Source organism: Paramormyrops kingsleyae, chromosome 8, assembly GCF_048594095.1.
Source record: "Paramormyrops kingsleyae isolate MSU_618 chromosome 8, PKINGS_0.4, whole genome shotgun sequence".
Lineage (NCBI taxonomy): Eukaryota > Metazoa > Chordata > Actinopteri > Osteoglossiformes > Mormyridae > Paramormyrops > Paramormyrops kingsleyae.
Window position 1 is genome coordinate 13,616,264 of NC_132804.1, and position 13,479 is coordinate 13,629,742.

The window sequence follows — 13,479 nt, forward strand, 5'->3', positions numbered from 1 at the left end:
CCAGAGTTCAGCTGGTCATTTCTCTGTCAGGAGTTTTTACACACAGCATGGGTGCACTTGAGAAGACCCCCCCCCCACTTCCTCAACCCAATCCTCCCCCTCACAAGTGCCTTCACATGCCAGTAGCTGTCAGACTTCAAAGCGCTTTCTGTGGGCAGTGATGACAGTCTTCCTCTCTTTTAAATACACACAAACGCACGCGGAAGCGCTCTCACGCCGGCGCCCCCTGTTTATCTCTGCCGGCCTGACGGCTTCTCGTCTCACGCGTGTGGAAATGCACTCACACAGCTCACCTTCTGTAGTCAGAAATTGCAGTTCCTCGCTCAAGCACACACTCAAGTGGCAGCAAACACACACACATACGACAAGCCTCCCCACAGCACGCATGCCGCGGATACGCACCTCATCTGCCACTTTTAACACTGTTCCCTTTTGCAGATGCGTCTTCTCTGTGAATGGAACGGCCTTGTTAAAAGTGTGAACATTTATCTTTTTCTTCCATGAAACTGCAGTGGTGACAGTCGCCGGCTCTTTAGTGATCTTTTAGTGATTTAGTCCCTCTCCGCAGTTTTTCAAATTTATGACATTTGTTTACTTATTCAGGCATTAGAAACAACCCTTTTTACAACTGTTATCTATAGGCAATAAGGACTGGAATTAAAACATTTAAATTAAAGGTACACTACTATACAATTATGACCGAAACCAAACTATCCTGCAGCTGGTTTTCGTTAGTCTGAAATAGATCCGTCGTCTTAGTTTTGTTGGCCGCTCAAACTCAAACAGGACTGCGCCATAAAATTCCAATTTGTTATAGGAAATTTAATGGGCAGGCCAACATTTACTGTTCTGTCACAAACCCATATGTGTTAATGACCTTACATGTCTCCTCAATGCATCTCCGCAACCACCAGAGGGCAGGATTTGTTATTTATTGTAGGCATCTAGTGTCATACTTCCTGCCAGTCACATGAAATTATTTTTAGGCATTTAGGGTTCTTGCTGCCACAAGTAAAGCAGTTTATTGGTAATAATGATTCATTCAAACTTCTGCACCTCAACTGAATAAGAAAGAAACATAAAGAAATATATTTGGAAAGAATTCTACAGATAGGAACAACGTGACTAAAATATGGAGAGGAGTCAGGGGGCATGCTTTTTCTTCATTATTATTATTATTATTAATCAGATTGGGATCCAGAGATAAGAGAGTGGAAGTCTTCTAACTGAGTCTGGAGGAACCATTTAAATTGTGTTACCCTCATTTAGGCAACATAGTTACTGCTTTATTACTTCATCGTTTTCCAGATTTCTACCTATTTACTGGTGCATATCAGACCACAAAATCCTCTACGAGGGATCCTTCATGGCTGATGGTGGGACTTCAGGTCATTAGTCTTTGAAATGTATGATTCAAGATTAACTGCACTCAACGTTGTACCGTACCGAGTGTATGAGAGCCTGACTGCGGAGCAATTATGATTGAATTTTCATTTATTTTGGCTTCAAAGCATGTAAATACCATGGCAGCAGCTCTAGTCTATCCAAACTGTTGAGTTAGATGTCAGTCCCATCTCTTGTCAGCAGCAGGGTCTGTTTGCAGATGTCAACTACAGAGAACACAACTTGCTAATATTTACCAAATATCACTGTTGCTAAATGCTGTTAGCATTTGTACCACTTTATGCGTGTGTGCGCGTGTGTGTGAGAGAGAGATGGAGACAGGGATAGGGAGTGTAACAGGCTTTACAGTATGATAATTATTGAATTATCACATTATTGAATTATTGAATTTCCAAGCAGTAAACATTTAGTATATGCATAAATATGTTTTTGCAATCAACTTCTCAAAGCTTATCACAAAACTGCCAAAGTTCCTAATGTCAAGGATCTTCTACTTGTAACATCATTCACAGGAAAAACATGTATTTTGTAAAGAATATTATATATAATTTTACAAAATAGCAATTACACTTCATGATTTACGTTAATCACGTGCTGCATATGCCAGATGTTCACCTGATATTTATATTACTGATGCCAGCTAATTCTGTAAATCTAAAAGAAAATTAAAATCACCCTCGTACTGGATAATGTTCACTTTTGATTTTCGGGTTTCCAAGTTTTTAGAAATGAAACTAGACATGTCAAAAACAAGTTTCTATAAAACATGCCAAACATTAATTCTGGACTGTCAAGTAACTCTAATTAATGATATCTCCACAAACATCCTAAATATCCCAGTGCAAAGCCAGCTGCTACAGGAGAATAGGGACGGTGTAGTATTAAATCTTGATTTAAGAAACAAACAAATGTAATTACAGCACATCCTGGACATTGATACAGAGCTGATAGATTCAAAGGAGTCCAGACAGGGAAATAATGATGATCTTTTTTTAATGCTTAATCATATCAATCCTTAACATTCATGCAATTATATCCATATTAGATTGGATTTATCAAGACTCACAGCAATTTTATTTACAGGGTGTGAATCATTAAAGCCACTGTCTAAAGCTCTGCACCACCTTGGCCATTTCCCCTTGTAGGACCTTATTTTAGTATGAACTGTAAAGACCCCCTTGGCAGCCTGACCCCCTCAATGCCCCCCTCCCCCCACCCCCATCAGCAGTATAGTCAAATGACTCATTTTACTAGCAAAACACCTCTTGTCGCTGCATTGTTTAAATGCTGCATTTTGCATTCTGAGAGCAATTGTGAGAAAGCATGTTTGCTCCACGAAAGCTCCATGCTCTGATTGATCTAGCACCTCCAATAAACCTCTTACTTTCCCCACGCTGATTACACCACCTACCTGAGGTAATAAAGAATAAATAAAAACTGATATGTAAATCAATCCGCTGCTCAATCAAAAATTCACCCCAGGTGAATAAGCTGTAAATAAAATAAACAAACTGATTTGTCTTTTACCTACCCTGCATGACACACTGATTGAGAACCGAAATATTTCATTATCTTTTTTATCAAGAAAAAGTGAAAAATAAATAAATGACAATCTATTAAATTTGGATCCAGCCAGAAGACTGAACAATAAAACAATAAAAGATGAGACGATGGATTTCTTTAATTTTTCAGTACATATGGTACAATGGATGTTTATTGTCCATCATGTTGGCTCTCAGCGTGTAAATAACTTTTTGTGGGTTTGCTTAAAAAAGAAAATCTATTAGACATTATAAAATTTGGTGTGTGAACAAAATTTTCTCAAAGGACAGTCCATCGGCAAGACTTCCATAAATTCCCATAAGTTCCCAGGTTGACCTTGCAACGTTGCACTGCCTGTTGCAGGATTAACTCTGCGCTACGACTATCTGATAGCGTGAATATTTGGTTCCACAGAACTTGCAGTGCTTTGCAGTTTGGAGGTAGGATTAACGGTGCACCACAAGGCTACGCAGCGGCACTGTCTGTGACTGTAAATGTACAGAGGTACCTGAACTGTTTCGCAAGTTGCAGCAGGATTACCAAGCTGCTAGCACGAGCTGATAGTACAGCTCTCGGCTGGCGGGGGCTTTACACTTCATTGTGATTTTCCATAGAAAAAACCCAATCTACCCCCATGCTGTTCCATATATTGGCCAGCATGTGTGCCAAGGGAGGGAATATACCAGCCGGAAATAACCCCCCCCCCAACGGCCTTTGCAGAGCGTTACAAGAGTCTCACAAATGACAGGGCTGAAAAAACCTGCCGGAGACCAAAAGATAGAAGACATTAAGGGCAATGGTCACCATCCATATAATAACACAATAGGTCTCTTGTCCGGGTTGCGAGAGGGGAAATCTACTGCCCACAGCCCAGTCACCGGGGATTCTGATTAATCAGAGTGGAACCATTTCGCAGCGTGATTTGGGCCACAGGAGCCACCACAGACCCAAATTCGGGAACCATGCATCTCACAGTAGGGGGACCCAGGGACAGAAATCCTGGGGGGTGTGGGGGCGAGGAGGGGAAAATCATCCAGAGAATCCAGCTGTCAAGATAAGCCAGCAGGGGTTCTCTCAAAACTGAGCCTATTATTCCTGCTCCCAAACAAAATTACTGCTCACAGACCTATGGTTCCTCCAAGCTGCTCATTACACAGGGGACTGACTCTGTCAGAGTGCTTGAAGTAATTTGCCATGGAGAAATTAAATTATAATCTTTGAGGAGGAGAAATTATGCACATCAGTGTAGTCAAGCTTACCACCAACACAAACTAGCTTATTACCTGCCACATGCTAACGTTTCACTCGTTTTCATAATTTCTCCTCCTCAAAGATTATAATTTAATTTCTTCAATAGTAGAAGAAATCCTTGAGATAATTAAGCCATGCAGTGGCAGGTGTTAGAAACGTCTTAAATCAATAGTTATTAGCCAGCACAGAATAACCGCACACTGACACATAGTACCTCTCTGTCGATATGATTTATTCAGTAGTGTAAGGGGATAGAACAAAACAGTGTGACGCTAAAAACGTCTCGTGTTTCAGATAATTGTGCGTGCATAGCACGGTGTTTGCACCCCATGTAGGACGAAGTGACTGTAGCAGGGGCGTTACTGTCAATGGGCGGTGGGCGGACTGCGCTGGTACACACCTCCTCATCGTCTGAACTGGGCGGTCATTTCGGTTGCTGTTCGAACTGTTTTCCAACATATTTTAGACAGTCACGCGGTCGGGGTCGCGCTGCATCAGACAAACAAGCACTTTGTTGCGAAGGGAGGCGCGGGGGGGGTTTCTGTCCGTGGTCGCAATACCGATTATAACAATTGTATGGACATGGAAAAAAAACAAAAAATATCTAAATTTCTGGAAATTAAATGTTTACATCAGCGTTAAATACTCCGTTGTGTATTGATATACTTAGGTTATTATATAATTCTTTTTTTGTTAAATTTCCTTGATTGTACTGGGAGACAAGAGTCCTATCACTTCCCGAATGAGTTGAGAACAGTTACTCATTTTTCGGATCCTCGGAAAAATGCTAACGCAACGTTACATTAAGGCAGGTGGATCTGTTATAGTTAAAACAATAACAAGCATTAAAACCAGTGGCTGGGCATAAACATATCGAGGAAAAGGGGTAAATATGGAAAATTTGGTGAAGTATACCGCTCTTACTCGTACAATTTAGAAATTAGGAGATTTACCACAAAAGCCGTACCTGCACCAGTTACAAAAACGCATTAGAAAAGACTAGCACGGCTCGAAAAGTATTATGGAAATGCTAAATATCAGTTTCTGTCTTTTGTCGTTTTCCGCTATGAAATGCCCTTGCAAGTATTTCCATCGGCGACTTGTGCTTTTTGCGTTCGTGTCTTAATTTATTTTGTTCAGGTGGGTTAAAAAGACGAAATTGATCATCCTACATTTATCCATAATGTAGGCTACTGTACATTTCTCTCAAAGAGGGAACTACGGCACTGATCATAATAATTACTTAAAGTGTACACGAAACGCTGGCACACGAAGCTTACAAGACCTTAACGGGGTTAGTGTAACTGTAACTCATAGATTAATGTTGATGTGTTTATGACTTGAGGTTAATTTACAAAATCTTTCTGGAATGCACAGCGCAACAGATTTTAAAAGCTACTGTACTTTTCCGTTGAATTACTTGACAATTAAAATCAATCCTGTCCACAATTACAAACAATTAACCAAACTTGCTCTATACATATAACTTCTGTATGTCTCTGCATATGAATCGGAATTCACGTTAATGACACCAAAAACAGTACTTTTGTCATAATGTCAAAATTGCAAGATATCTGGTAAACCGTACCTGATGGTGTGCTTTCAGCGGTTTAATCCAATGGAAATATCCGTTTCATTTGTTCTCCATAATCAAAGAAAAAGCAAGATCACTGTTTCTGAAATATTTCCTTTGAATGAAAAAAGTCTCCCACTATGCACACATTGCTCAAAGATTTTTTGCTTTAGTTTCAATTTTGCGACCATGAAACGTCTTATTACGTTTTATTTCAGCTCAGAGGAACTCCGCGCGCACAGGTGACAGTTGAAGACGCCTTGCGCAAAGTTCCCTTATTCTGCGGATACCCGCTAGTACTTCGAATATGTGAAAAAATAAATAAAAAATAAAAATCAAACTTAAATTCACCCAGCCGTTGCCATATTATATTTCAGACAACGTATAAGGTGGTGATTAAAACTACATCCTTTCCATCCACTTTATTCTTCATTCTGCTTTGTGACGCTTCAACATCTGCCGCGAGGAGGCCGGTGCAGAGATGTTCGGTTAGACGTGCTTGGTCCAAACCAAGTGGCTGTAAGGCGCCCGGTACGAGGCTCTGCTGGCTTCTGCGATGCGGGAAACGTGCGACTGCGCGGTGACTTATCGCCACCTAGCGCTGGAGAGATTTAAGGCGTACAATGCAGCGGAGGTTGCATGTCGTTATGTAAAGTATTGTATACTACGAGCAAAAAGGAGCCTTACAATAGGTTTATGTGTCATTTTGCTAAAATATATCACGAGTTGTTTCTATTTGCTGTCTCCTTTAACCCCAGTAAATCGTTTTTTTAATGCTACAGATAAGAACACGTGATTAAACCTATAGGTTCTGATAAAGGGTTCTATCCACCATTTAAATGGTCCAGTTTACTAATTCTTATTTGGGAACTTGTCTTTTATCTCTCCACCACAGAAATGAACTCATTTATGAATGACAAGAGAACCAAACTCCAGTTCAGGCCTCCACTGACTTGCACAAAAGGTCTAAGATACAAGTTTAATTGTTCAATGCCAAGGACAGTGACATTTATTCACTTTATGCTGTTTATAATGCAGAAATTTATTTGTAATGTATCTGCGGAGTTATTTCATTTTGAGATTGGCACAGGGCAGGGTGTCAGACAGAGTACAGTGAGAAAAATTAAATTACAAGCCTCAGTATGCCAGCTAACCAATCTGCAGGTCATAAGTGCTCCTTCCAGTAGACAGTGCTTCTGTTCATATTTTTATTGCTAATTAAATAAAGGCGTTTTAAAACAGTCCACGCTCCATGACAAAAGGCCTCTGGCAAACTCACCATGACTGCTTTTGAAAGCTATACATTTCCTTTCTGGAAAAAAAAATAAAAAATACCAGATAAATTTAATAAGAGTGTTTGGGCATGTTTCAAAGGCACTTTCTGAGAGATAATTAATTTTATATGTTCAGCAAAAGGGGAAGGTGGAGGGGTGCATGTCAGTTGGAGGGGGCAGACAGGAGGGAGCAGACGTTTGAAAGACATATAAAGCTGTAAAAGTCAATTTGGCACGCACTGCCAGTAGCTCACTGGATAGATTTGCCAGTGTGAATGCATTTGGGTGGAACGTTTGATATCAGCAGATAAATAGGCCTACCACGTGCAGCACTCCTATTGGCCATGATGTGCCATGCGTTTCTTGGGAAGGAAAAACTCTCCAACTGTCCGAAGCACTTAGAAGTTCTCTTTTCGCGAATGCTTTTAATCTCTGTGGTGTACTTCTTAACTGGAGAGAAGTTCTTGGCTTACAGAAGAAAGAAGGCCGTGTTTTTCCTCCACTTCTTCCCGTCGCACACAGCAGTCGATGCAATTTTTTCTGTTTACAAGTAGTTTTTTTTTATTTATTTAGCCGAGACTTTAATACAAAGCAACCAAAGTGACTACAGTCCCGAACTACAGGTGTCCTGTTCATTAGAAAACTGAAGTGAGACACAGGAGGATATGAGGTGACAGGAATACGGATAACTTCACTGACAGACCCTCCATTCCATACAATTCAGGCAAGGTGTGGGTGTGTGTGTGTGTGTGTGGGGGGGGGGGGGGCACCTAACTCCCAGAAGGTTTCTTTCTGCCTGACCAATCCTAAACCAATCCTAAACCAAGCCTTATCCAGGTATTTTTTCCACCAAATGCAGACAGCAACCTCATCAGAAAAAACAAGTGGTTTGTATAAAACCCAAATTAGAGGCACCTTACCTGGAGTTTTCTATACAAAAGCATGAAAAGAAATTATCTGCAAGAAACATTCAGTTTAAATCAAAGTTCAATAACTAAGGGTTCTCTAGGTTGCAAGCATACACTTTGTATAAAACAATAATTTGGAAGCAACAAGACAATTAGTTTTGCTGAGATGTACTGTAACAATGGAGTTGAATAAGACATCCTACCTGACTATAAAACTCCTGTTAAGAGAACCTCCCTGAGTAACAGGATGTGTCCATGTAGCTCCATAATCAAAGCAAGGGGGGAGTGGCTGTTCAGGAACATTTTTACTGAAAAAAGGCCAAGCATTTCAGCATAGCAAAAGAGAAGCATTCATTACTATTTCCATTGTCCTCAAAAGTTGGTTGTGTAATTCCTCAGTGAGCACATACTGGGCAAGGTGGGTAAATAAAAAAAGCTGCTACATTCTTTCCATCACCCTCAGATAAGCACTGAGTCACACAGGGTCGGTATTTTGAGGCTGGCCTGTGCTTATATTCTGACACACCATATCCCACGGATATCACTTAATCCACGCTGCCCCAGACACTCTGCCCCAGTCTGGTTCCATCACACCAACTGCCACTGTAATATTTGCATGCGTTATAATGAACAGTCGCCCTTACAGGTGCACAAAGTTTTTCATATTTTCCTGTTGGTGGGGAGCTGAACAATGGCGTGTGCACATGTGTTACATTGCTTATAAAAGAAATATATAGAGTATATATGTAAAACGGTAGTGCAACTGATTGATTTCTCATAAACAAAGAATAATACAGCCACCATGCATAACGTTTACACTTGTGTGTCTGATGCTTTTGTCCAAGGCATATTTTGATAATCTGTTTTCGTATGACATTTTGCACCTATTTAAAAGTGCTTCAACAGTACTCTTCAAGGAACAGGTATTTCATTTAAGAAAAACTTTTCAGTTTCACATGCTGAGTAATTTGTATTGATGAATGTTGCATTGACATTAGAAAATTTCCCATAATTATTATAATTTAAATTTTACTTACTTTTTTGGTTAGTCGTTCAGTTGTTGCCTGTTTTACCGGTAGTTACCTAGTGCGCATACTGTACACACCAATTCAGATTCAATCAATTATACATTCATCTTACCGTATAAACCATGAAATACCAACACAACCATAATCACGTAGTTTCACCTGGTTTTTACGTATCCTTGGTATAGTATTTATTTAATATAGTTCATTAGGAAAATGGCACTTGCAACAGAGTATGGTATGACATAATAAATTAAACCTTATTGGTAACACACTCTACAATTCAATCACACAGTGGAAACTCACCAGGTACTACTGAGGTGTGCGCAACCCCACAGCCACAAAATAACTGTTCCAGGGTTGCCGACTTTGGTCAGCTGGCTGGCATGTGATTTTCAACTCGACACGAGTCTGCACACATGTACACACATTTACATGTATGTAACACTTTTATTACCTTATAAATAGGCTATAGGGTTTGCACACTGCCCAAACACTTTTGATGTAGCTAATTTTAGGCTTATAATGGAATAATATAGATTTCCCGTAAGATTTCTTGCGTGAGCTTTAGAGTCTAATGCTGGAGTGTCACGTGAGATGTGTGAGGGTTGGCAACCCAGTTTTTCACCTGCGCTCCATTGATACGAAGTCCGTGTTCTTGTCGCGGTTAAAATCTGCCGATTATTAGCTATGCGCATCATTCTATAGCAACCATAAATTGAGGTACCAGTGAACTTATGTTGAATCGAGTAACATCCGAGGTCCATATTAAATAATACACACCGAGTAAGAAACACCTCAAACTGGGTGTATCACTCAGTGTAACAGGTGCAGGAGAATTGGCAGCGCTGCCAGCCGTGTAATGACACACTGTCCATATCTAACTTGTAATATAGTATGCTTACAGTAATGTGTATGTGACTGACAGCTACAATAAGCAGATATGATACAGATACTGTACCTGTATTGTGCTATTTCGGTGCATAAAAATAAACGTACTGTACTGTCAGGTCAGGTTGGGGAGCATGCGCTGATGCACTGTGTTGCCACACCCACCACATGGCGAAACTCCTTGGTCCATGGTGCCAATCTTGCCACCAACCCCCAATATTTATCCCTGAAAGTTGGAGGACTGCTTGCAGGGCCGGATGCAGTTTGATGTCGTACCCAGGACAAATCGTGCTGTACAATAAAATATTTCGCTGTAATTTCACAGTGAAATATTTTACGGCAATCACTTTTTATTATAAAGTGCTGGGATTTTATATTTATTTTATTATTTGCTGTAGAGTACTGTGCCTGTATTACAGTACTGTACTTAATGCCTTGCCTCTCCTCTATGACTATCCAAATGCACCCAAATTGACTTGCATCTGGTGGTGCTGATCTCAAATGAGAATGGAGGTCAACGGATACCTGTAAATGTAGGCTATAATATTGTAAACAGTCGTATATATGAAGATCTTTTCTTATGGGTAAGAATAACATTGACGGCCAATATTACCTAAAGGTAAGCAAAAATGTACCATCATTATATTTATTAAACCGTTGGTATTACTACCCTGTATTAAGCCCCAGGGGAAGACTACTCTGTTGAAGGTGGAGCTTAAAGGGTATAAATCATGCAAGAGAGTGAATTGATGTCTTTTAGAGAGCTTCATTGTTATTGGTTGTATTATATCTTTTTAACAGAACTCTGATAGGACTTATATCCAGTGGCCTAAAACTAGTGCAAGACCCTCACCTAGATCAGCTATGATAGACTCTTTAATGAATGCATGAGTCTGTCCAAATTCACCTATTTTGGAGAGACAGCTGAGCATAGGCTAAAGGCTACCAAACTGTAACAGGACACATAATGATGATGATGATGATGATGATGATGATGATGATGATGAGGTAACTGAAATACCTAGTACCTAAAACTCTGTTTCCTACTACAACAGTTTTTTCAAGATAGCCCCTCTGTTCAGTTATGGCCCCAACTTAATCTGAGATCTCAGCAAGGAAAGAGACTGAGAGATTGTTTTATTTCAGAGACATCTCAGCAAATATTCTTGTCCCCTATTGCACCTCACTTTTGGTTTCACTTGGCCGTTTTTCTGCCAGTTCACCTCCTTTTAGCTACATTTCCATCTAGCTGAGAACATCCTGGACATCTGACTGCAGGGACATGCTGTAGCTGGTGTGTGGAACATGTACTTCAATTATCCTTAGTCACATTTGCCGTTTTGTTTGTGTGGCATTGAAGTGCATGTTCGTGGGAGAGAGTTGGCCCTCTGGCCCGAGCCCAAATCGAACAAAAAATAACCATGTATTGCAGAAAAGCCAGAAAATAATCTAATGTCAGGAAAGTAAATTAGCTTTCAGACCAACTTTGTTACTCACTGTCTTGTGAAAGCACATCAAGGAGAGGTGTATTGCGGTCTGTTGCATGGTTGTTGCCTTACAATGTGCATGAAATTCCTGATTTTTGTTCATTCAAACATAGAATAGCCATGTTTCTAGTGATCAGCCTATCCTGTTGTTCCTGGAATTTCTTTTGACAGTGATAGACTAGTCCTAGCAAGTTTAAGGTACAAATGTGCTAACTCAGAGTGACAGACCCTACTAATCCCATGAATTTTTTTAGGACACTTTTTTTTTAAAGTGATGCATGAACCAACTATACCATCATCTGACAGATATATTCTCTGATACACAGCAAAATTCATGGTCTTTTTTTTTTCATGGTCTTTTCAAAGAAATGCAAGTCACCCAGATCCATTTCCAAGCAGTGACACCACCATCAACCATGAGATGCATACTCTGAAACTGTGATTGTATTTGACTGAGGTGTTAAAAAGTCATTATTTGCCACTAAGTTCTATTACTGACTTATTTCTCAATAGAACGTTGCTTCTGAACTTGTGAAGATCATGCACCATGTACAGTTTTTTTGGCAAACGTCCAAACGTCAACAAACAACAACAACAAGCAGTAGTTGTTGTCTTGCTAATATGTATGGTGCTCAATGCAGTTCTGATGTTGGCATCATGAACATAATTGGCGTTCCAGGATTCCTTGTGCCTTTCTAGATAACATGAAGGCCTTTAAGGGGCTGGTTTGAAACAGCTCTAACTGTTTACCACAGATCACCTGGACCTCCTTCCAGTTTACCTTCTAGATAAGAGACTTTCAGTACAACAGCAGTTCACTCCACCTACAGTACTTTACTGACGATTCCTCCATTTGCAGTAGAGGGAGGCATGATATCGGAAAATTTTAGTTATCATAATATTATTATTTTTGTGATAAATATTGTTATTTCTTAAGCAAAAAAAGAGTTAAAAAAAATTATTCCCAAACCCATCTATAAATTATTTAAACAGCAAGGATGAAAATGATTTTGACTGCCTTGGAGAACACATATAGAGTTTGTTTAAAAGCAGTGGCGTTAAACTGATTTTTAAACGTGATAAATAATCTTGAAACGGAACAATCATTAAAATTGCAAAGCTTGCTAAGTTTTTCTCCCATGACAGAGTAAAAATGTTTTAGCGGAACTTAAACCCCCTGCGCTCAGCAAATCTTATTACAGAGGCTTCAAAATACCAGAACTGTATTGCAAAATAACGCTTTCGAAAATACCGTATACTGTCATGTAATGTCTGGACAGTATGGTGGTATGAAAAAGCCTGATTTCAGCCCAGCTGACTATCGTGACCTTTGTCATGTGAAAGGTGTATGTACATAACATGCAGTTTCATTATTAGTACTGCCTGTCGCTCAGTCCTAATTGTGATTGGTGCTTCTGTATGCAAGCAGAGCCTGCATGTTACTCACTAGCAACAAACTCTGTGCATCCAAAAACCCTTAAATCTGAGTAAATTATGTTATTTCAGACAGGCTTCTCCTGTAGATTAGTCATGGAAAATGAGAACTGTGCGAGTTTTCCTTTTATTTAAAATAGAAAAAAAGTTGTAGCATGACCTGTTTGATTTAATTTGCCTTACCTGACACTGCACGCCCTGCTTGGTGATGTGCTGAAATGATATACCATGCAGCCTTAATTTGTATGGTGTATAAATATTTGAAATGAGTCAGATTATAGGAGGCTAGTGGAGGATTTTGTCTTGTGGTGCAGGGAAAACCACCTGCAGCTCAACATCAGTAAGACAAAGTAGCTTGTGGTGGATTTCCAGCATGCCAAAGAGTCCCTGAGATGAGTGACTGTACAGAGGGAGGACATGGAAGTGCTGCAGTGATACAACTATTCGGCAGTTCACTTGAACAACCAAATGGACTGTGTGGACAATACAGTGGTGCTGTACAAGCAAGGCTGGAGGAGACTCTAATTTCTGAGGAGACTCAGGTCTTTTTGCTTATGCAACAAGCTGCTGGATATCTATTACCATTTCTTAGTGCAGAGTGTACTACTGTACGCTGTGGTGTCCTGGGAAAGCATGTGCTGGTGATATCAATCATATAAACAAGCTCATCAGGACAGTCAGCTTCATCAC

General features: G+C 40.0%; 1 protein-coding gene across 1 annotated transcript in view; it reads right to left on the reverse strand.

Annotated features, from left to right (window-relative positions):
• The window catches only part of LOC111839822 (chemokine-like protein TAFA-2), an 82,084-nt gene extending 75,753 nt beyond the window's left edge, over positions 1 to 6,331 (reverse strand). The window contains exon 1 of the mRNA XM_023804078.2: positions 5,786 to 6,331. The gene's annotated coding sequence lies outside the window, so the exon portion shown is untranslated. The remainder of the gene's footprint in view (positions 1 to 5,785) is intronic.
• Positions 6,332 to 13,479: the final 7,148 nt, after the last annotated feature.